The sequence below is a fragment of the Trichosurus vulpecula genome, chromosome 6 (genome assembly GCF_011100635.1).
Source record: "Trichosurus vulpecula isolate mTriVul1 chromosome 6, mTriVul1.pri, whole genome shotgun sequence".
Lineage (NCBI taxonomy): Eukaryota > Metazoa > Chordata > Mammalia > Diprotodontia > Phalangeridae > Trichosurus > Trichosurus vulpecula.
This window is the reverse complement of record NC_050578.1, coordinates 190275898-190302139: the sequence shown is the minus strand read 5'-3', so window position 1 is coordinate 190302139 and position 26242 is coordinate 190275898. Positions and strand designations below refer to the sequence as shown.

General features: G+C 34.9%; 1 pseudogene; it reads right to left on the bottom strand.

Annotated features, from left to right (window-relative positions):
- Window positions 1-24419: 24419 nt before the first annotated feature.
- LOC118854868 lies at window positions 24420-25311 on the bottom strand (annotated as a pseudogene).
- Between the last annotated feature and the right edge of the window lie 931 nt (window positions 25312-26242).

The window sequence follows — 26242 nt, the reverse complement described above, 5'->3', positions numbered from 1 at the left end:
TTTCAAACTTTTCTACATTTGCTTCATGTTATGCCTCCTTCCAATTATAGGTGAACTCAGTTATCTTCATTTTCTAATGTCACACAGCCTCTTTCTTAAACACCTGATTTTAGTCTGTTAGTAGTGCACTAATCTTCAGGTGCTGGGATCCACAGCCAAGAAAAAGGATACAATTGGCTAGATGGCAAATGGGTGAAATATTTTTATGATGTCATGATATGACTTCAACTATTATTGCCATTATAAAAACAAACATACATGTAATTCTCTTTCCTAAACTTCCCTCGTGAAGATATTACATATGTGGCAAATTACACAAAGTGTGTTAAGATGTTATATAGAATTACCAAAATCTATTAAAAACCTAGCGTAGCCAATGAATGCTAACATACTGTTAGCAAGTCTGACTACATTATAATTATATGATACAAAAATATCCCAAAGGACTTCCTTTTTTCATAGCTCATAAGTACATGAAAATATAAGGAGCCCTGAGAGTTAAAGGTTAATCAAAGGAAAACAATTTCCAGGAGGAGAAACATACCTAGACAAATCAGAACAGCAGCCCACTTCAGAAAAACAGAGCTAAAAGCAACTTCAAAACCACCAATATAAATTAATCTGGACATTGGTGAGGAGCCAGATGCTGAAACAAGAAATATCTCCCATGAATTGACATGTGGTTCTGTGACAAAAATCCAAAGAACATGACTCGTGGCAGTGATGATCATTCTTGCAGCTCCATGGTAATTAGTTACTATGATTAAAAGTATCATGACTAGTGTGCAAATAACACGTATTCTCTGAAGTGTTTTAGTTTTTCTTGTTTATCTTCATTTTTAAACTATCATTATTAAATACTTTTTTGTTGGTATTTAAGGCTTTATTTCTCACTATTCCCCTTTGACAACATCCTAAACAAAATACCACTTCTCAACTCCTGAGCATACCCTAACTTTTCCAATTCAATTACTTTCCTTCTGTTGTTCTTTTTATCCCTATCTTTATTACCCTCCACTATCACTGCACTATACCTGTTCAATTTTTTTGATACAGTTCAATTCTCATCTCATCCATGAAGCTTCCCCTGATTTTCCTAGGCCCAAAGTAATCACTCCCTCCTTTTTCTTTTTAAATGGATTTGTTTCATTACCTAATTCCTACCTTGTATTATAATTATTAATCTAACACATGGTATAATGGATAGGGAGCTGGTCAGATTAGAAAACTCAGGTTTAAGTCACAACACATGCTGTATACTGGCTGTGCAGCTCTGTGTAAATTATTTTTTTTTTAATTCTCATTACTCCATGAAATACTGCTCAAGGATTATAGGTGGAAGAATAGTTGCTGATCTTCATTGGTATGAGAAGTTTGCTCCCAGAGAACTCTCCAGCCCAGTGAATTCACAACTGTAGTCTGAAAAAAAATACCACAATATGTCAATGATATATCATTGTCAATGATATGGAACTTTTCATTCTAAAAATGAAGGTCATAATCTCCTTTCACTTAACAGAAGGTCTTAGAGAATTCCTGTGGCTGAAATACCCATCACCCTATAGCCAACTTGATAATAAACTTAGCTACTTTAGTTATAATGACATGGAGTCAGTCCTTGGACCTATAATTCATTCATTCATTTACTCATTCATTTATCCATTCATCCACTCATTTAACAATCATTTATGTACATAGTATGCACCAGGCCATCAGCATTGCTCAAAGGGAATCTATGGACAATCTTGGTAGAAGAGGTCTGAATTCACACTTTGATGTCATTTAGAACCAAAAGTAATCTCTGCATCATAATAATGCATTCCATGGAGGATTTAGTGGAGGAATTTCTAATAATAATAATAATAATGATGATGATGATGATGATGATGATGATGATGATGATGATGATGATATTGGTCATGTTATTCCAAAAAAGTGGGAAAAACAAAGGAATCCAAAAACAGAACCAGAAATCTTCACTTAACAGCAATTCCAGAAATGCTATTTAATAATGATAGAAACAGTAAAAAGGTGCCAATAAACCAAATGATTTTGAAGAGGAAATGGGTATATTTAGACTAGAATCTTTAAAAAGCACATACTTTTTTTTGGAATTTCTTTAAGTCTAATAAATATACCAAATGCAGAATAATAATTTTTTAAAAGTTTTGGCATTGGTCCCCGTGAATGCATTCTTTGATTCTTTGACAATATGTGGCAGAAAAAAACCAAGACTTACTTGCCCAAAACAGTATAAGCTATGGATACTGATATGCCAAGGACCAAAGGAGCAAAAGTAGAATTATTAAGGAATATACCCTATGTAATGGTGTTGAACACAGAAGCAGCTTGAGGAAGCTATTGAAGACTTCCAAAAAAAAAGGTGAAGAGCATATCAGCATTTAATCAGTGTTTTCAATACAAAACTGGAATGCTAGATTGCTCAAACACATTAGACTTAATAAAGTTTTAAGATTTGAATAGCATCTTGGCCCAGGCAAGTGGTTCTGAAGAATAATTATTACTATCTCAGCTATGACAACAAATTGGGGCTATTATGATTTCTGAAGCCTAGACACTGGAATGTGACTCAATTCCATTTATTGGTTAAAATATCATTATGAGAAGATGGCGGCTGGTAAGCAGGGACTAGAGTGAGCTCTGTACCCGAGTCCCTCCAAAAACCTATAAAAAATGGCTCTGAACCAATTCTAGAATGGCAGAACCCACAGAACAGCAGAGGGAAGCAGGGCGCCAGCCCAGGACAGCCTGGATGGTCTCTGGGTAAGGTCTATTCCACACGGAGCCGGAAGCTGGGAGCTGGGAGCTGGGAATGGAGTGGAGCAGAGCCCAGCCCGAGCGGCGTGGACCATCCAGACCAGAAGCTGGGCGGAGGGGGCCCTAGCGCCCTGGATCAGTGAGCTGCAGCAGTTATCAGACCCCTCGACCCACAAACACCAAAGACTGCGGAGAAGGTTAGTGGGAAAAGCTGCGGGAGCGGAAGGAGTTCGCGGTTCCACTTCCAGCCCCGGGGGCAGCGGAGGTGGGGCAGCTACAGCTGTTGTTACTTCCAGCTCCAGGCCCACCTGGTGGGAGGAATTAAGTGGCAGATCAGAGCAGGAGTGCACGGCCTGCTGAAGATCTAAGCCCAGTCTGGACTGGGGGTTCTTGGGGAAGGAGTAGTGCGGGTCTGACAGAGCTGGCACCTCCCCCCCAAACGTGGAACATAGAACTCGTTAGTCTACAAGCAGTCATACCCCACTGAAAAACTCAAGGGTCAAGTTAGTTGGTTGGGAATATGGCCAGGCAGCGAAAACGTGCCCAGATTCAGTCTCAGACTTTGGATTCTTTCTTTGGTGACAAAGAAGACCAAAACATACAGCCTAAAGAAGACAACAAAGTCATAGAGCCTACAACAAAAGCCTCCAAGAAAAACATGAACTGGCCCCAGGCCATAGAAGAACTCAAAAAGGATTTGGAAAAGCAAGTTAGAGAAGTAGAGGAAAAATTGGGAAGAGAAATGAGAAGGATGTGAGAAAACCATGAAAAACAAGTCAATGACTTGCTAAAGGAGACCCAAAAAAATACTGAAAAATACACTGAAGAAAACAACACCTTAAAAAACAGACTAACTCAAATGGCAAAAGAGCTCCAAAAAGCCAATGAGGAGAAGAATGCCTTGAAAGGCAGAATTAGCCAAATGGAAAAGGAGGTCCAAAAGACCACTGAAGAAAATACTACTTTAAAAATTAGATTGGAGCAAGTGGAAGCTAGTGACTTTATGAGAAATCAGGATATTATAAAACAGAACCAAAGGAATGAAAAAATGGAAGACAATGTGAAATATCTCCTTGGAAAAACCACTGACCTGGAAAATAGATCCAGGAGAGAGAATTTAAAAATTATTGGACTACCTGAAAGCCATGATCAAAAAAAGAGCCTAGATACCATCTTTCAAGAAATTATCAAGGAGAACTGCCCTGATATTCTAGAGCCACAGGGCAAAATAGAAATTGAAAGAATCCATCAATCGCCTCCTCAAATAGATCCAAAAAAGAAATCTCCTAGGAATATTGTTGCCAAATTCCAGAGCTCCCAGATCAAGGAGAAAATACTGCAAGCAGCCAGAAAGAAACAATTTGAGTATTGTGGAAACCCAATCAGAATAACCCAAGATCTGGCAGCTTCTACATTAAGAGATCGAAGGGCTTGGAATGCGATATTCCAGAGGTCAATGGAGCTAGGATTAAAACCTAGAATCACCTACCCAGCAAAACTGAGTATCATGTTCCAAGGCAAAATATGGAGTTTCAATAAAATAGAGGACTTTCAAGGTTTCTCAGTGAAAAGACCAGAACTGAATAGAAAATTTGACTTTCAAACACAAGAATCAAGAGAAGCATGAAAAGGGAATCAAGAAACGGAAATTGCAAGGGACTTACTAAAGTTGAACTGTTTTGTTTACATTCCTACATGGAAAGATGATGTGTATGATTCATGAGACCTCAGTATTAGGTCTTATATACATTATAGTATTATATACATAAACATATATACATATGTTTATGTATATATATATAAGTGAATGTGTATGTATGTATATATCTATGTGTATATGTATGTATGTGTATGTATGTGTATATATATATATGTGTGTTTATATATATATATATATATATATATATATATATATATATATATATATATATATGTAAAAGAGAGAGAGCAGACACAGGGTGAGTTGAAGATGAAGGGAAGATATCTGAAAGAAATAAAATGAAATTAAGGGATGAGAGAGAAACATACTGAGAGAGGGAGATAGGGAGAGATAGAATGGGGTGGATTATCTCGCATAAAGGTAGCAAGAGGAAGCAGTTCTATGGGAGGAGGGGAGAGGGCAGGTGAGGGGGGAATGAGTGAACCTTGGTCTCATCAGATTTGGCCTGAGGGGGAATACCATACATACTCAGTTGGGTATCTTACCCCACAGGAAAGAAGAGGGAGGAAGATAAAAAAAAAATAAAAGGGGGGGATGATGGAGGGGAGGGCAGATGGGGGTGGAGGTAATCAAAAACAAACACTTTGGAAAGGGGACAGGGTTAAGGGAGAAAATTCAATAAAGCGGGATGGGTTGGGAAGGAGCAAAATGTAGTTAGCCTTTCACAACATGAGTATTGTGGAAGGGTTATACATAATGATACATGTGTGGCCTGGGTTGAATTGCTCGGCTTCTTAGGGAGGGTGGGTGGGAAGGGAAGAGGGGAGAGAATTTGGAACTCAAAGTTTTCAAATCAGATGTTCAAAAACAAAAAAAAAGTTTTTGTATGCAACTAAAAAATAAGATACACAGGCAATGGGGTGTAGAAATTTATCTTGCCCTATAAGAAAGGAAGGGAAAGGGGATGAGAGGGGAGGGGGGTGATAGAGGGGAGGGCTGACTGGGGAACAGGGCAACCAGAATATAAGCCATCTTGGAGTGGGGGGGAGGGTAGAAATGGGGAGAAAATTTGTAATTCAAACTGTTGTGAAAATCAATGCTGAAAACCAAATATGTTATATAAATAAATTTAAATTAAAAAAAATATCATTATGATCCCAATTCTCTCTCAGGGTCAAGAGGGGAATGCTTGACTCTCTGAATTATAAATCTAAGGTGTCCAGGCACTTCTAAACCTCGATTGTAAGTGGAATGTAGAAAAATAAAAGTATATTAGAAGTTCTTGACAACCCCAATAAATAGTAAAATTCATAATGATTGCTTCAAATGCTTCAGAGTGGCGCCTGAATTACCAGCAAAGCTTTTTATCAGCTTTCTGTCAGACGCAAGCCTTGTAGAATCATGCACACATCACCATATATAACATCTATTACCCCTCTAAATATAGACCAACTATATCTCTATGTACTCTATATAAGTCTCTTTATATAGGATCAACCCCACTCACCAAATCTATAATCACTTTGAAGAAAACAAACTGAGGGAAAAATAAGCATGCCAAAAAGTTCAAGTGATGTAAAAAGCAACTCATTATTGTTTATTGAAATGGTAATCATTGAACAAGGCTCCAGAAAGTGGCATAACACTTATACTGCCTTTATGGATTACCATAAACCTTTTAGATCAGTTCCTCATTTGTAACTTTTTGTGTACTGAAATATATATACGAAACAGACCCTAATGTAGTGAGAATGCTAGACCATCATATGTACATACATATGTAGATAATATATCTATGTATATGTATATATATACATGTATGTATATGTTTATATATATATACATACATGTGCGTATGTATGGAAAAGTGACTTTCAGTAAAAAAAAAATACTACAACAGTACTGGGAAAAATAAACGTGGCATTTTTGGGGGAGTCATTTTCTTTTTTTTTTGTTTGTTTTGTTTTGTTGGGGGGGCAGGGCAATTGGGGTTAAGTGACTTGCCCAAGGTCACACAGCCAGTACATGTCTCAAGTGTCTGAGGCCAGATTTGAACTCAGGTCCTCCTGACTCCAGGGCCAGTGCTCTACTCACTGTGCCACCTAACTGCCCCAGGGGGAGTCATTTTAAGCCAATTATGATTCTGCTTATTCCTAAACTCATCATAATTTCTCCTAAATAGGACTGAGTGCTTTCCAAATTAAAGAGACAGTTTCACTGATGCATCATATTAATCTCTTTGATGTATACAAATGACATTAAGTTATATGCTTCAACTTAAAAAAACATTATGTGTCTTCAGCTAATGGAAATATTTTCTAATGTTGTCAAAATTCCATCTAGTCTCAATAAGTATAAATTAATAACGTGCACCAAAGAGGATTCGAGACTAAAGGAGTCGAGCTGGAATTCAGAGACCAAATAGAACCAATGACCAAAGGTGATACTTACGATTATCTTGGTCTTCTCCAGGCAAGACATATTGAGGAGAAAGTTATTAAGGGCAAAGCTATGGCTATGTATGTCTTATTTATTTATTTTTTTAAATTTACTATTTTATTTTCCCCAATTACATGTAAAAACAGTTTTCAACATTTGCTTTTAAAATTTTGAGTTTCTCCTTCTCTACACCTCTCATTGAGAAGACAAACAATCTGATATAGGTTATATATGTGCTGTTTTACAAAACATATTTCCATATTAGTCATGTTGTCAAAGAAAACATAGATCAAAATTTAAAAAAAATAAAGTAAAAAAGTATACTTCAATCTGTATTCAGACTCTATCAGTTCTTTCTCTGGAGATGGATAATACTCTTCATCATAAGTTCTTCTTAAGTTCATCATAAGTTCTTCAGAACTGTCTTAGATCATTGTATTACTGAGAATAGTTGTCATTCATAGTTGAATATCTTGCATTATTGCTGTTACTGTGTACAATTTTCTCCTGGTTCTTCTTATTACACTTTCAATTCGTTCTTGTAAGTTTTTCCAGGTTTTTTTTTCTGAAAGCATCTAGCTCATCCTTTCTTATAGCATAGGTGTTTCTTCACAATCATATACCACAACTTGTTCAGTCATTCTCCAATAGATGGGCATTCCCTCAATTTCTAATTCTTTGTCACCAGAAAAGAGATTCTGTAAATATATTTGTACACATAGGTTCTTTTCCTTTAAAAAAAAACATCTCTTTTGGGATACAGACTTAGTAGTGGTATTGCTAGGCCAAAGAGTATGCATGGTTTTACAGGTCTTTAAGCTTAGTTCCCAATTGCTTTACAAAATATTTGAATCACTTCACAGCTTCACCAACAATGCATTAATGTTTCAATTTTCCCACATTCCTTCCAACATTTGTCATTTTCCTTTTCTGACCTATTAGCCAATTTAATAAGTGTGAGGTCGCACCTCAGAATTGTTTTAATTTGCATTTTTCCAAATAACAGTGATTTAGGGCATTTTAATGTGATTATAGATAGTTTTGATTACTTCATATGAAAACTATTCATATTTTTATTGTTTATGAATTGGGGAATGGCTCTTATTTTTTTCTATAAATTTGACTCATTTCTCTATATATTTGAGAGATGAGGTCCTGTTATGAGAAAAACATGCTTCAATGTTTTTTTTCCAAGTTATGATTGCTATTTCCCTTGATCCTATTTCCCCAATGTTTATTCTACTCTCTCTATTCTTTCACCATGTCCCTCCTCAAAGTGTTTTTCTTCTGACTGCCACTGCCTCCAATCCACCATCCATTCTACGAACACCCACTTCCTGTTTTCTAATCCCCTTCCCCTCCTACTTTCTTGTTATGGTTGTATATGTCAAGAGACTTACTGGCTTCCTAAAGTTAAAATTTGATAGAGATGCAATTAAATATCTTTGCAATGCTATTTTCAAAATATTTCTAGAATTGTAAAATGGATGTTTTTTTAATATTGAAACAAGAACAAATACAATATTTGTGAAATATAAGATTCATCACTCCAAGAAAGCTATAGATATATTAATACTTTTTAGCAAGAAGTGGACAGAGTAATGATGTTCTCATATTGCATAATAAAAATGTTTAAAATTTACAAACATGTTCCAGGAACAAATAGATACCTCTTCATGGAGCAGTAGTAAAAGCTAACAACAGTTAGATACCACTAGCTTTTCAAATGTAACTTGCTTACCTCTGAGTCAAGCCTGTGAAGTGGCTCAGATCCAATAATGAAATGAAGAGGCCATCCATATGTAACATCTATATGAACTCAACCAAAAACATATCAAGTAAGTGTCAAACAAATATCTGGGTAATACCAATTTATTTATAGAAATGGAAGTATATATAATACTGATATAAAATTAAGTTGACACCAAAAATTACCTAGTCTTTCTAAAGGAGCCCAGACTTGTTAATTGATGAAATTTTTGTAAGAAAAAATATTAATCATGTAACGTGTTTTTAGATGAAAAAATCTAGCATGTCCAAAGTATATAGAAAGACATGATCAAGTGGACAAAATTATAAAACAAAGGCATATTTTGTATATTCACATATAAAAAATATAAGATCCAAAATATTCTTGCAAAATGAAGAAATAAACTACATTTGAGCTAGAACATCATTTCCAAGGGAAAAACTGTTGCCCATAGTCACTCATACATGATACTGATCCATAACCACAGAGGCAGTTAGGTGGCACAGAGGATAGATTACTAGGCCTGCATTTCAAGTCCAACTTCAGATACTTACTAGTCATGTGACCCGGGGCAAATAATTTAACCTCTACCTATCTCAGTTTCCTTAATTTAATGTGGGAGTAATAATAGCATCTACTTCACAGGGTTGTTTTTAGAATAAAAAGAGATAATATTTGTAACTCACAGCATAGTGCTTGGCATATAGTAGGTGCTTAATAAATGCTTATTTTCTTTCCAAAGCAATTTAAACATATATTAATAGATATCATCATTCCAAATTTTCATAATTTGCAAAGTATAAATGATAAAAACCTCACAAGATAGAAAATTAATGAAAGAAATAAAATCTCTGTAGGATATCTAATCCTGACAATGACAAGATTCAAAAAGATTTTTAACAAATCTTTAAAGCATTTAGCTAAAACTAATAAGATTAAATTCAATAAAGGTAAATGCAAAATCTTGCATTTTATTATTAAAAACTCAATTTAAAACTACAAGATGGGAAAGGCATGAGTACAAGGCTATTTTTCTGGAAAAAAAAAAGATCTGGGGATTTCAAAGGACTACAGCCACAATATGAGTCAACTGTGTTAAGTGGCAGACAAGAAAGTTATTGTGATTTTGTGCTACAATTAAGTGGGACATGGATTCCAGGAATAGAGAGGGAATCTGCTCAAAGTATTCTGCCCTATCAGTGGAATAGATTAGGGACACAATATACGGTAGTAAATGGCCATAGTATTCTAGTGTTTGACACCAAGTTTTGGGAGAACTCACTATTTGACAAAAATTGCTGAGAAAACTGGAAAGCAATTTGGAAGAAGATAATCAAATCAAAATCTCACATAGTATACCAAGATCAGGTCAAAATAGGCACATGGTTTGGAAATAAATTAGGAGAGTGTGGAAAATTTCACCTGTTAGATCTATGGATAAGGATAGGGTTTGCGACTAGAGATAGAGAGGATCAAACGAAGTAAAATGGATGATTTTGATTGTATTGAATTTAAAATTTTTTACACAAAGAAAATCAATGGAATTAAGATTAGAAGGAAAGCAGGAAATGAGGGAAAATTTTACAGTAACTTTCTCTTATTGAGGCCTTATTTCTCAAATATATAGGAAACTGAGTCAAATTTATAAAAATACTAGTCATTCCCCAATTGAAAAATGGTCAAAGGATATGAACAGGCAGTTTTCAGAAGAAGAAACAAAAGGTATATATAGACATATAAAAATGCTCTAAAGCACTATTTGTTAGATAAATGCAAATTAAAACAACTCTGAGGTATCACCTCATACCCATAAGATTGGTTAACATTAGAAGAAAAGAAAAATTACAGATGTTTGTGGTGATATGGAAAAATTGGGAAACCAATGCATGGTTGGTGGAGTTGTGGATTGTTCCAACCATTCTGGGGGACAATTTGGACATATGTGGCTATGAAATTGTGCATATCTGTTGACCCAACAGTACTACTACTAGATCTTATTCTAATGAGATCAAAGACACAGGAAAAGCACCTCTAAAATATTTTCAGTAGTCATTTTTATGGTGGAAAAGAATTGGAAATTGAGGAGATGTTCATAAATTGAGAAATGGCTGAACAAATTGTAATATATGATTGTATTGGAATACTATTGTGCTATAAGAAATGATAAGAAATATGTTTTAGAAAAACCTGGGAAGACTTACATGAATTGATAAAAAGTGAAGTGAGCAGAACCAGGAGCACAGTGTACAATGTAACAGCAATATTATATCACAATCAATTGTGAATGAATTAGCTTTTCTGAGCAATAAATAATCCAAGACAATTTTGAAGGATTTATAATGAAAATGCTATGCACCTGCAGAGAGAGAGAAATGATGAATGCTGAGTACACATTGAAAAATATTTTTTCACTTTCTTTTTCTTGACTTTTTTTTTTACAAAATGAGTATATGGATATATGTCTTACATGATTTTTCATGCATAATTGATATAACATTTCTCACTTGTTCAATGGTTAGGGGAGAGAGAAAAGGGAGGGAAATAATTGAGAACTCAAAATCTAAAAGAAAGTTAATGTTTAAAATAAATAAGTAATAAATTGGAGGGGAAAAACAGTATCTTGCCTCCCTCAGACTCCTTGATTTTCTGGGCACCACATCTTAAAAGGACATTGCTTATCTAGGGAATGCCAAGATGAGCAAAACCAGGATGATGAAGGTTATGTAGTCCATGATATATGAGAATTGTTTGAAGGTACTGGATATATTTAGCCTGGGGAAGAGAAGACTCAGGAAAGACATTATCTTTAAGGACTTTAAGGTATGTTTAAGGACTGACAAGTAGAGGATGAATTACATTTATGATATTAGGCCCAAGAGAGCAGAACTAGGACCAAGCAGTGGAAGCTGTAGAGAGGCAAATTTAGGCATGATCTTAGGGGAAAAAAAAACTTCCCCATGATTAGAGATGTTCAAAAGTCCTCCAGATTGTGGTTGATCACCACTCTGTTGAAGTATTCAAAGACAGGCTAGATAACTACTTGTTGGGTCTGTTAAAGTGAAGATTCCTTTTTTAATATATAGATTGGGCTAGATGGTCCTTTAAATTCTCAAATTCTGTTATAGATCATTCTTGACATCTTGGACTTTTGGACCTGTCCCCAAGTTGATTCGATGAATCTACAGCAGGTAGGTTTACAAGACAAGACCTATTCAATTATAAAAAGCAATCATTTTATCTACCTACGCATGTCTGCCAAAGACTAAATGTGAAAGAACAACAGCAAGATAGCAACTTGTCCCAGAATTGCTTCTATCAAATGTAGAATAGGCTTTGGTGACAGATAATAACAGGATCACTGAAAGTGCTGCAAAATGTCCCAAATACAGTTCCACCCACTGCTCAGGTTTTCAATTCTGGTCCAAGATTACAATTCATCTCTAGTACCTGTTGAAGATAAATGTATGGAGGACAAACCAATGAGATGCCTATCTAATTGCAAAGCAGAATCTGGGAAATATGCATGCTTTATCCTTTTCTTTTCTTTTTCTATATGGATTTCAGGGGATCTCTTTTTTTAATTGACATAGGATTTATTGAAAAGGTGCTGACATATTCCAAGGCTTTATGAAATCAGTATAGTATAGTATTGTCTTCAAATTACCTTTCCAGGAAAAGGAAAGTTTCAATTGTACTTTTGCAGCTTAATTTCTGTGACAAGAGTCTATACCTTTGCTGAACATGTCTCTCTATTTGAATTTTCAGTTAAAGTTGATAATTAGAGGATTGTTGAAAAAGGTTGTTTAGTTACATCAAAGAATCTTGTATGATAACACATGTAAAGGAGGCATTTGTTGGAGGAGACATTTGTTTAAGACTGTCTTTTGCTCTACAAAGTCAAATGATATTTAGTAATGAACAAATACTAAAAATGAATCAAAAAGGCCCTGGGATCTTACACTCTGTACACCTATGTCAATTGTGAAAATGTGAAATTATTATCTGCTGTAGAGAATTATCTGTGAAAGCCTGATCATTCCCTTCTCCTATTTTATGAAAGATTCCATTGACATGGTCATAGATAATTTTCACAAAATATTTATAGAGATGAGAAAGTAGGCAAATGTGTTCATAGATACAAAGGTTTTCTTGGTTAACTTTTTTTAATCCATGATTTTGTTCAATACTTTTGAAATATTATCTTGGCAGAGATATATTGAAAATTACTGAATCAGGTACAGTAGCTTTTGAGGTTCTCAGCCAATAGAGAGAAAGGAAGTCAGACAACTAGTCAGAAGATTACAAGGGACCCTTTGCTGGCACTAGGAGCAGGGCTCTGTTCCATTGCCCATATATATTTCTGGGATATAGTTCCAGGGTGAGAAGGAGCACTAGTAGAAGCAGGGAATCTGGTCACAGTTCTAGGGAAGAAAAAAAAGTACCTGTGGTTGCTCATAGACCACAGCATAGGGCAGGAGAGAAGTGAACACATCTCTCTTTATCCATACCACACTGGAAGAACTAAAAATGTATAGACTCCCAAAACTAGCTATGATAATAATAGCACAAAAAACTTGAAGTTTGGGATAGTGCTCTCTCTACCCCTGGAGCAGAACCTGACTTTAACATAAAGTTAAAAGTAAAAAAAAAAGGCTAGAACAATGAGCAAACAACAACAAAAATAACCTGATCTTAGGAAATTAATATGACAGGGAAGATTTAAATATTCACTCAGAAGAAAAAAACAACACAAAAACAGCTACATGCAAAGCATCAAAAAAATTGTGAATTGAATTCAGGCCCTCAAAAATTCCTTGAAAGCTCAAAAATAATTTTAAAAATGAAAAGTGAGAGGTGCAGTAAAAATTGGGAAAAGAAAAGAGAGTAATATAAGAACATTATAAAAATAGAGTCAACATCTTAGCAAAGGAGATACAAAAATACTGAGGAAACTACCACCTTTACCAACAGAATAGGACAAATAGTAAAAGGGGCATAAAAATCCAATGAAGAGAAGAACTCATTAAAAAGCAGAATTGGCCAAATGGAAAAAAGGTACAAAAATTCAGTGAAGAATAACTTTTTAAAACAGTAGAAGTGGCAAAATGGAAAAGGAGGTAAGTAGCTCACTGAAAAAAATGATTCCTTAAAAAAATTAGAATTGGCTAAGTGGAAGTTATAGATTCCATAAGACATCAAGAAAAAATAAAACAAAATCAAACAGGAAAAAATACAAGAAAATATGAAAGATCTCATCAGAAAAACAATTGACCTGGAAAATAGATCAAGGAGAGATAATTTAAAAATTACTGGATTACCTGAAAATCATGATCAAAAAAGAGTCTAGACATTTTCTTTCAATAAATTATCAAGGAAAATGCCCTGCTATCTTACAATCAGAGGATAAAATAGAAATCAAAAGAATCTACCTATCACCAACTGAAAAAAGATCTCAAAATGAAAACTCCTAGGAACATTATAGCCAGATTCCAGAACTCCCATGTCAAGAAGAAAATATTGTAAGCAGCCAAAAAGAAACAATTCAAATATCACGGTGCCACAGTCATGGTAGCACAAGATTTATTGCCTTCTACCTTAAAGGATCAGGGGTCTCATATGTACAAAAACTTTATAACAGCTCTTTCTGTGGTGACAAAGAATTAGAAATTGAGAAGATGCCCATCAACTGGGGAATGTTTGAGCAAGTTGTGGTATACATTTATGATGGAATACTATTGTGCTAAAAGAATTGATAAGCAGTAGTGTTTCAGAAAAAAAAAAAAACTGAACCTGGAAAGACTTACATGAACTGATACAAAGTGAGCTGAGCAGAACCAAGACAACATTGTACACAGTACTAGCAATATTATAAGAATGACTAACTAATGACAGCTATTCTCAGCAACACATTCATTCAAGATAATTCTGAATGACTTATTATGAAAAATGCTCTCTGCACCAGAAAAAGAACTGATGGAGTCTGAATGCAGACTGAATCTTACACTTTTAAAATTTTCTTTATTTTTCTTGGTTTTTTGGTCTGTTTTCTTTTATAATATGATATGGAAATTGTCTTTTGCATGACTACACATGCATAACCCATATAAACTGCTGGGGGGAAGCAAGGAAGGAGGGAAAGAAATTAGAACTCATTTTTTTGAAATGAATATTAGAATTCTTTTTGCATGTAATTGGAAAAAATATTTTAAAATAAATTGAAAAATGTCTTTATAATCATGGCACCACTAACAAAATTTTCTTTTTATATATTTGTGTAGGACTATTTCTTCTGAATTTAATTTTTAGGTATTATTTTACTTCCTCGTGTGAAAATGAGGTCCTTAAGTGTTAAAATCTAAAAATAAGGGTCCCACTGTCTATAATGAAAAAAGTTCGACCTTTAGTGAAATTCTGACAGATCTGCTGTATTCTACTTTATTCTTCTCTTCCTTCCAGTTTCATATACGAATAAATCTGGAATGATCTGACTTAGTTGAGTCTCATGGTAATTTTTCTGCAGACACATTTTCCCCTCTGCTGCTTTTCATTGTTTAGTGAGGCAATGCTGTTTATAAATTTTCATCATCTTCTGTGATATTTTGCAAATAAGTTTATGTGTTAAAGTGATTTTGTCTTTGACTTCCATGCTTTTGCACTTGGCAAAGAGTATTTGCTGAGACAGTTTCAATTCCCTTTGTATGTCTTTTTTTGTGATAATTATATTGTATCAGATGAATTTTTCTAACAAATAATGGCTATCCAAATCAATGTCTGTACTTTTATCCATTTCCCTTAATTTTTAAATTTTTTTCCATTTTGCAGACATCTTTGGCTTCTATTTTTTTCACAACTCTGACAAAGGAAAAAAAAATAGTTCTTTCAGATTGAAAAAGAATATTGGCTTTCCCATAAGATAGATAGATGGTAAATAGATACTAATCTAGACCTATGAGTTTATTAGTGTAGGAACACCTGTTGGGAAATTCCCTCTCTTAACACAAATAATAAAATAAAATAAATATTAAGTCAATTATAATCCTAGGGAATAGTCTGACTCATTGAGAGGTTAAGTGACTTGTCCACGGTACACAGCAAGCCTGTGTCAGATGTGCTACTGAACCTAGGTCTTCCTATCACTGATGCCAGATCTCTATTCATCAGTCCACATAACATATTTGTTATCACTGTCTGTGTTTCCCCCTCTGTCTCCAATTCTTTTTCTATCTCTGTAAATATCACAGATAGACTTTCTTACAAAATGAAAAACAGATTTTGGCTTAATTGTTCATTAATTTATAATTTTTAGTTATTTAGTAATTCATAATACTAATAATAGTATTCTTTTTGATTATTTTCTACTGTAGTGATTTTTGCATCCTGTTTAACCATCACTACTAGGCTCTAAACTCCATAAAGACAGAGATAAGATGATTTTCTCTTAGTATCTAGCATAGTGCCTTTCTCCATCACCAGGGCTCCATAAATATTTCTTTAATGAAACAAATAGATTAATTAAGAACATGACTGTAAGTTCATTATTTCCTGCATACACCAGCAAAATGCTACCAAACACCTGAAAACCACTTCTGAGTAGCAGTTGGTGAAAAGTAAAATAACCAATGAAAATAATTTATCCCTTAGAATATGCTGACATGTTCTGAAACCTTGGATCTAGAAATTAATTCTTTTATCTAAAAGTCTACACTCATCATGAATGTTCATTGTGATTTCAAACATATACTTAGGGCTACACATTTGGAAAGCCACAATAAGATCCAACACAACTGAAACTTATTTCCATAGACACGCTGAGGGAAAATAACACCACTTACTGATCTAACTTTCATTTATTGATATAAAATCATTTAGCCATATGCTTTCCCTGTCCTCAGGTGCCCCTACGACATGTGTCCATGTATCCTTTCCTATCTTTAATGTGGAACAGAGAAATCATCCTATCTTTTTCTCTACCTCCACTGTCTTGAGTATATTACCTCTTTTAACTAGGATATCTCTTTATGTATATTCAAGATTTATAAAACTACTCATGAGGGGTAGTTGTTGGTTTGATTTGAAGGGAGAGGGGTGTTGGGAGAAGCATATAAGCAAAAATAAAGTATAAGAAATAAAATGTTGAGGAGTAAAGAGCAGTTTGTAATGATCAAATCAAGGAATCTCAACGACTCCAAATAATGGAGTTGAAAGGGACCTTAGAGGACATCTAATCTAAGTTTTTCAGTTGATACATAGGGAAATTGTTGCACAAGCAGGTTATATGATTTGCTTGATGTTGCATAGGTTGTTACCAGCAGACTTAGGACTAAAACGCAAATCTTTTTACTTTTACTATAATGCTTTGTTATTAGAAGTCCACTGATGCTTTCTTCTATGACAAATAAGTTTACATGGTCAATAAATTAGGGGTTATTAATTTGAGATGAAGGAATTTTGAATATGTATGGAGAGATAGATAGAGAAAGAGAGAGAGAGAGAGAGAGAGAGAGAGAGAGAGAGAGAGAGAGAGAGAGAGAGAGAAGCTTATTTTAACATAATTGGTTTCTTTGATAAAGCCACTTATTTTACTATGTAATTTTAAAAACATGATTCTGAGATTTTGAGAAGAGGTTCATAGGCTTTACAAGGCTATCAAGTAGTGCTGGTTATTTAAAAATCTATCCTATAATGGATGCTAACAAATAGAAATTTCACGTTTCCTTAAAATACAGCCCCAAGAAAAGACTGCATTAAATTATTCTACTTTTCTAAACCATGTTAATTAACTTAATCTGGTCCATTATGTGATTTTAAAGGTGAACAAAAGCAACAGCCAAAGTCAGAATAATCACAATATTACATAAGCCTAATGTCCCAGATAATAGACTAAAACCTTGATATATACTAGTTCCATAACTGTCATTTAAATTCAGAGTTTCTAAATATATAAATTGATGGCAAAAAATGTAATTCTGTACTTTCTAGAATTCCAGAAGCAGTTCAGTTAAAGATTTGCACTGAAAACAAAAAATGTTGTGTCCATGTTACCCAGCCCCACTTTTAGGATGAAAATAGGGCTATAGGTACTTTGAGAGCCCTATATTCTAGTTGTAGATGTAATATAAATAAGCACACATAAACATCCCTTTCTGAGGTTTAGTATAAAATTCTTAAAAGGTTGTTTAAGCCAAAAAGAGTTGAAGTGACTTGTTTAGTGCCAAATAGCTGGTAAATGTCACAGGCAGCATTTGCACCCAGGTCTCTCTGACTCCAAGACCAGAACATTATCCTCTATGTAACACTCCCTATGTGAATAGGCTAACTCAACGTATGAATCATGGTCACAATTTATTCTAACTGCAGTGGCTTTTCTTTAACATATACTGAAGTATTGAAACAATGGGGTTATTTTTTTAATATTTTACTTACCTTATTCTCATCTTATTGAATGTAATTTCCACAGAAATAGGTTTGGGACAGGTTAGCACCCTATTATTATTTTGCTAAATGTAATGGCCACTGGACTTTTACTCAAATAGATGAAAAAAGTGCTGTTTTCTAGAAATTGAAAATTGATATTTTGATAGAAACTCATTCTCTAGGCTCACTTAAAATATTTTGGGGACAACTCAAATAGCATACAGAATGATTGGAAACCTCATTCTGTTCCTGCATGATGTTGAAAGTTGAAGTGATTTGCTTCTGCTTGTAAGTAGCAGAACCACAACTCATACCCAGGACTACCAACTCCCCCTTCTCCCCACTCCCTGATTCAGCTTTTAAAAATATATTATTTATTTATTTATTTTAACATTTTAAAAAAATCTTGAGTTCAAAATTCTCTTCTTCTATCCCACCACTCCTCAACCCACTGAGAAGACAAGCAATAAAATCTCAATTATATCTGTGAAATCATGCAAAACATATTTCCAGGTTTGCCACATTGCCAAAAAAGCAAGAAAAATAAAGTGAGAAAGTTGTGCTTCAATTTGTATTCAGGGTTCATCAATTCTCTCTTTGGAGGTGGTCATGATTCCTTTGGGATTTACTTGGATCATTAATGCTGATAAGAGCAGCTAAGTCTTTCCTTGTTCACCTGATCACTACAATATTATTGTTACTGTTTGTGATGATCTAATTCTGCTCATTTCCATAAATATCATTTCATATTTGTCTTCCCTTGTTTTTTTTTCTGAAATTGTCCTACTTGTTAATTCTTATAGCATAATATTATTCCATCACAATCATATGTCACAACTTGTTCAACCATTCCCCAGTGAGGAGTATCCCCTCAATTTTTAATTCTTTGTCACCATAAATAAAACTACTATAAATACTTTTGTATGCATATGTCCTATTCCTTTTTCTTTGATCTCTTTGGTGTACAGATGTTGCATTGGTATTGCTGAGTCAAAAGGTTTACTCTTTGGGTATAGTTCCAAATTGTTTTCCAGTATGGGTGGGACAATTCAAACCTCCACCAAAAGTTCATTAGTATACTAATTTCACTGAATCTCCTTCAGAATTTGTCACCTCTGATGGGTTTGAGGTGGTACCTCAGCACTGTTTTAATTTGCATTTCTCCAATCAACAGGGATTTAAAGCATTCTTTTTTCATATGATTATAGATAGCTTAGATTTCTTTTTTTTTAAACTGCCTGTTCATATACTTTGACCATTTAACAATTGGGGAATGGGTCTTTTTTATTATTAAATTTGACTCCATTCCATAGATATTCAAGAAATGGGCCTTCATTAGAGAAACTTGCTACAAAAAAAGTTGATACTTATATTTTAGCAAAATGTAGTTTCACTGATTGTCTTTTGATTAGGTGTATTTTTGCTTTTGTTTTGTCTGAAATCATGACATTCAGTTGAAACATAATAGATTCTTCTCCAGTACCTTATTTGAACTCTGCCTTTCTGTTTCAGGTGTGAGTGGTTTTTTTTTTTTTGTAAACAACATATTGTCACATTCTAATTTCTAATCCATTTTGCTATCCACTTCCATTTTATGAGTGAGCTTATCCCATTCACAGTTATGATTACTGTGTACGTCTCTCCATCACATTTTCTTTTTATTCTTTTCTCTCTCTTTTTAGCTTTCTTCAAAAGTCTGTTTTGCTTCTAAACACTGCATCGTTTAATCTGCACTCCCATTTATAATTCCCCCTTTTTCTTATCCCCTTCCCCTCCTTTTCCCCTGTTGGTTAAGATAGATTTCTATAACACATAACTTTTCCTCTTTGAACCAATTCTGATGAAAGTAAGGTTCAAGCATTGCCATCCACCTTCACCCACACCTCCATCTCCCCCTGCATTGTAAAAGCCTTTCTGTGTATGCCTATATTCCCCCACTCTATTCTCCCTTCCCCCTTCTCTCAGTGCAACTCTCATTTTCATCTCCATTTTTTGAGAACATCCCAACATAATCAGCCACATAAGTATACCCTCTGTCTCTGTAGATTCTTTCTAATTGCCCTAGTAAGAATAAACTTCTAAGGAGTCCCTGTATCATCTTCCTATATAAGAATGTAACAGTTTAACTGTATTAAGTCCCTTATGATTTCTTTTTCTTTTTTTAGGGGGGAAGGCAGGGAAATTTGGGTTAAGTGACTTGCCCAAGGTCATACAGCTAGTAAGTGTGTCAAGTGTCTCAGGTCAGATTTGAACTCAGGTCCTCCTGACTCCAGGGCCAGTGCTCTACTCACTGTGCCACCTAGCTGCCCATATGATTTCTTTTTCATGTTTACCCTTTTATGGTATACTTGAGTCTTCTGTTTGAATGTCAAATTTTCTATTCAGCTGTGCTCTCTTCATCAGGATTGCTTGAATATCCTCTATTTCATCAAATACTAGTTATTCCTCTTGAAGGATTATACTCAGTTTTTCAGAGTAGGTGATTCTTGGTTATAATCATAGTTCCTCTGAAAAATTGTATTCCAAGCCCTCCTAAAGACGAAACTTCTAGCTCTTGTGTTATCCCATGGCTGCATGGTATTTGAATGTGTTTTCTTTCTGCTTTTTTCAATATTTTCTCCTTGACATTGGAGCTTTGGAATTTGGCTAAAACACTCCTGGGAGTTTTCATTTTTAGATCTCTTTCAGGAGGTGATCTGTGAATTCTTTCAATTTCTATTTTACTTCCTGGTTCTAAGGTATGTGTGCATTTTACCTTTATAATTTCTTGAAATATGATATCCAAGCTTTTTGTTGTTGTTATCATTTAAAATTTATAATTATTTCTCCTTGATCTGTTCTCAGGTCAGTTGTTTTTCCAATAAAATAGTTCACATTTTCTAGTATTTTTAAATTTTTGTTTCTTGATGTCTCATGGAGTCATTAGCTTCCAATTGCTCAATTCTAATTATTAAGAAATTATTTTTTTCAGTTTGCTTTTGTACTCCCTTTAACAATTCCCTGATTTTCCTGCCAAGGAGTTCTTTCCTTCAGTGAATCTTTGTGTCTCTTTTTCCATTTAGCCTATTCTGTTGGTTAAGGTGTTATTTTCTTCGGTATTTTTGTGCCTCTTTTACCAAGCTGCTAATTCTCTTATCCTAATTTTCTTGCTTCACACTCATTTCTTTCCCCATTTTTCTTCTACCACTCTTATATTTTTCTTTAACTCTCTCAGGAAAATTGATTTGGCTTGGGTCCAATTAGCATTTCTTTCTTCTAGGTTTTGGTTATAGCTTTTTTTTTTCACATCGTTGTCTTTTTATATGTTTGTTTTGCTTTTCCTTGCTACCATTTTAGCTTTTTATGGTCAAGTTCTTTTTTGCTGTTGTTTACTCATTTTTCCAGCCTATTTTTTGACTTTAAACTTTATGTTAAAATTGGGCTGTGATTATGTAAAGCAGGAAGGGCATTTTTCCAGCTTCTGTCATTTTTCATGTGGCTGTTTTTAGAGCTATTTCTGGGGGTCTACAAGTTTTTAAAACTTCCAAGGTCATGTCATCTGGGGAGAGGTATGGTCAATGTTGTCCTGGTTTATGCTTTTGTATTTACCTAGGAAGGGCCCCTGCTCCCCTGTGGCTACAAACACTAGTACTTCTCTCTGCCTTGAAACTGTGACCAAAGCTCCTGCTCCCTTGTGAATGACCACAAGCTCTCCTCTAAACTCTGGAACTGTGATCCAGAACTATGTATGGGGATTAGAATTGACAATCAGCACAGCTACGTCCACTGCCAACAAAATCTCTTTCCGACCCCCTTAATATTTCTGGCTTGAGAGCTTTTGAACTGCTGCTGCTGTCTCAGCCAAGGCAAGCTGTTGGTGGTCCCACCTGTGCTCTGGGCCAGCCTTTATCCCAGTGGCACAGATCTCTCCTGCCAATATCCTAAGTTATGTCATCTTGAAAAATTGTGGCATCTTGACCTTTTTTTGGCTCTGCCACTCAAAAATTTGATTTGAGACATTATTTTAATGTTGTTCTGACTTCTGGAGATGGTAGAGGAGAGAAACATTCGATCGAGTTCTCCCGGCATTCCCCTCCAAACAATTTAAAATAATGATTCAAATCAAATACTGGAGTGGCAGAGCCAACAAAAGGTCAGACTGAGACATTTTTTCCAGCACAAGATAACACAGGAATTTGGAAAGAGAGATCTGTGTCAAAATGGAGGAAGCTGACCTAGAGCCTACCTGGATGGAAACACCAGTGATAGGATTAGATGGTAGTGACAGAAGTAGCAGCAGTTTTGGGAGCTCTCAAGACAGAGATGGTAAAGGTCCCTAGCAATTGGTCAGGAAGAGATTATGGGTACCCCTGTACCTGCACTGGATGCAGGCCTAGATGCTGTTTTGCAACTCTATTGCATATATGCATTATTGGGTCATAGGTTCAAGGGCAGAGAAGAACAATTTTGGTCAAGAGTGAATGGAAATGCTGAGAGGCAATAACATTTATAGTCCCAAGGGATCAGGGACCCAGAGGAACAGTATAATTTCCAGTCCTAAGGGAGGAGGGGGCCTTGAGAATCAATATCAATTGCAATTCCAAGGAATCAGGAACCGTTCCTGAGGAAGGACCAGAGTGCAGACTCAAAGAGCAGTGACCATACCTCTCCCCATATCAAACTACCTTGAAAGAATAGAAAACTTCCAAACTCCCAAAACTTGTTCTGAAAAACAATAGTGCAAAAAAAATCTGAAGCTCCAGACAGAGATGCTTTGTCTTCTATGCTGAGAACAGAGTTCATTAAAAAAAGTTAAAAATCAAGCAATAGAGTGGAAAAGTTATCAAGAAACACAAACAGAACCTGAAAGTTAATAGGGTGACAGTAAAAATCAAGACACAAACTCAGAAGAAGACAATGAAGTAAAAATAATTACAAGCGAAGTCTCAAAGGGAGATGTGCATGTGTGTGTGTGCGTGCGTGTGTGTGTGTGTGTGTGTGTGTGTGTGTGTGTGTGTGTGTTGGACACATACCCAACAAGAATTGCTTTAAGAGCCAAAAATTATTTTCAAACTTATATAAGAGTGGTGGAGGAAAAAGTAGATAAAGAAATGAAAGCAAAGGAAGAAAATTATGAAGAGAAAATTAATAGCTTAGTAAAAGAAGCACAGAAATTGTGATGGAAATAACACTTTAAAAAGCAGAATTAGCCTAAATAACACTTCAAAAAACAGAAATGGCCTAAAAATCCACTAAGGAAAATTACTCTTTATAAAACAGAATTGGCCAAATTCAAAAAGAGGTACAAAAGCTCATTGAAGAAAATAATTCTTTAAAAAATTAGAATTTGGAAAGTGGAAGCTAATGATTCCATGAGACATTATGAAATAAACAAAATATTTTTAAAAATGAAAAGAAAATAGAAAAACTGTGAAATATCTCATTGGAAAAACAACTGACCTGAAAAACAGATCAAGGAGAGATAATTTAAGAATTACTGAAAAGCCATGATAAAAAAAAGAGCCTAGACATCATATTTCAAGAAATTAATGATTTTATCCATTTAAATTCATCAATTTAAAATTATCAATGCTTTAATATTCTAAATATAAAATAGAAATGAAAGAACCCACCAATAATATGAAAGAGATGCCAAAATGAAAATTTCCATGTACACTATGCCCAAATTCTAAAGCTCCCAAGTCCAAAATAAAACTCTTCAAACAGCCAGAAAGAAAGCACTAAAATATCATGGAACCACAGTAGTATCACACAAGATTTAACAGATACTGTATTAAAGGAGTGGAAGGGTTGGAATATATTACATAAAGCAAAAGACCTGGGATTATAACCAAAAATAACCTACCCAGCAAAACTGAATATAATCCTTCAAGGGAAAAGTGAATATTAGTGATATAGAGGACTTTCAAGCACTATTCTGCTGATGATTCTTGTGAGAGGTACAAAAACAGTACAGGCAATGCCAGATTCAAGTAGATTTCTTAATTCTATAGTTTTTCAATTGTAAAAATTTTTACTATTTTGAATGGTTTGTTGTAAGTATAGTAACCATTGTAAATAAATTTCTGCAATTGTTTTTTTTTGCCATGTCTAGGTCTAGCCAGTGAGGATCAAATTCATTATTCTTCAGGTTAATACATTTTATTCCACTCACATAAAAAAGAAGAGGTAAAAATAAGCTTTGTCATGATCAACCCCAAACAAAATTGAGAAAACAGGTTTCCTGAGTACAATTAGGAAGAAAGCCTATACATTCTCGTGTTATATTTGGTTATTAAGGGACATTACCCATATACATAAAAAGAAATAAAATAGTTGGTGGTCACTAGGTATTGAGTCAGCTGGCTCTGAGTTTTGGGCCCAAAAGGTGAAAGGGGATTACAATCTCATGTTCTCGGTTTTTTGAAAAATGATTTCAAGAAAATGATTGACAGAAGAAATTTATTTTTCTTGCTATTTCCACTTTAATATATTTGCTATCAGTTCTCTCCTGCCTAGATATTCATTTTTGTCAAAGACCTATCATAAGACAAAATTTTCACACTAGAGTCTAAACAAGGAATGCCTCTTATAGCTTCAACATGGGTTTCTGGTTTCTCAATGAAAGTCACTGCCAGCTCTGGCAATTGTACCATATACCTGTAGTAAATGGCTTCAATAGGCAAGTTCTCCTGGCAAAGAGGCCAATGTTTCTCTGTTGGAGAGCACTTTTCTTCAACAAAATCTCCAAGTGTTGATTCATGCTTTTCAGAGTCTTGTACATTTGAACTAGAAAGAAAGGAGGAACATCTGCTGTATCGTCTTGTAGTGTTGAAGTCAATTCCCAAGATCTTTTGTCTTATTTCATGTTTTTTTTTGTTTTTGTTTTTTGGAGGGGGGAGGGCAGGGCAATTGGGGTTAAGTGACTTGTCCAAGGTCACACAGCTAGTAAGTGTGTCAAGTGTCTGAGGCCGTATTTGAACTCAGGTCCTCCTGACTCCAGGGCTGGTGCTCTACTCACTGCACCACCTAGCTGTCCCCATCTTATTTCATCTTGTATCTCTTTTATCTGCTTTATTCTGGAGAATTTTATTTAAAAAAAATAAGTAGGATTCTTGCATGAATCTAATATCGCCTGAGTGACAAGTCCCAAGCATTAGGCCAACAGTAGCCCTATAGTTGGACCCAAGGATTGGTAGCCACCATACTTCTGCCAGCTATCTTCCCCTGACTTATGTGATACATACAAAATCACATTTGTCTGTGTCCCTCCAGGGTTAGTGGCATTCATGAAGAGGAAAACCACCAACTTTAAATACCAAACTATTTCCACTTCTTCCTTAGCTTTAATGGAAACCCTTTTCAAACTGTAAATCTCAATTTAAATGTGACTATTATTAATAAAAAGGAACAGGTGCACTTGGGTGGTGAACGATTAGGTAGTTTGAATATCATTAAACTTCTTATTCAACACCACCACCCTCCTATCCACCCATCAAGGCCTAGCATATAGCCTACAATCATAAACATTTGTTGATGGATTGGTTTTTAGAACTGAATTTAAATCTAGCCTCAGACACTTAATAGCTGCGTGACCCTGGGAAAGTCATCTAGCCTCTGTCTGACAGTTCCTGCATTGAAAAGTGAAGATAATAACATCACCTCCCTCACAGGGTTGTTGTGGGATCAAATGAGATAATATTTGTAAATCTTTTAGCATAGTTCTTGCACATAGCAGATGCTTAATAAGTGCTTATTTCCTTCCCTTTTCCTCTCTTTCACTACCTGGTCAATTGGTGTTTTCAAAATATATCCAGCAAATACATACTTTTTGATAATAAGGAACGCCTGATGTATAAGGGAAGGCATTGCAACTTGTCAAACCTGCCACCTAAAGCCAAAGCATTGTAGGAAAACTAGAACAAAATTAAGGAATTCATAGGTATATCAGTTCTACCGTCATATTCAAAAGTCATTACAGTCCATGTATTATCTAGGTCATCCTAAAACAGCACCTGGAGTGATGTGGACAGAAAATCTGCCAGTATTTTATTAAAATTCTCTTTTAAGATTTAACTAATTCATATTTGAATTTAAATTAGAAAGCTCCAAGTCTGAGACCACAAGGACTAAAAAAGCAAAAAATAAAAAATAAAAAAAAAAGTTGGTTTCTCCTATACCTCAAGTAGATTCAAATTTTTATTCAGGTGATTATGCAATCC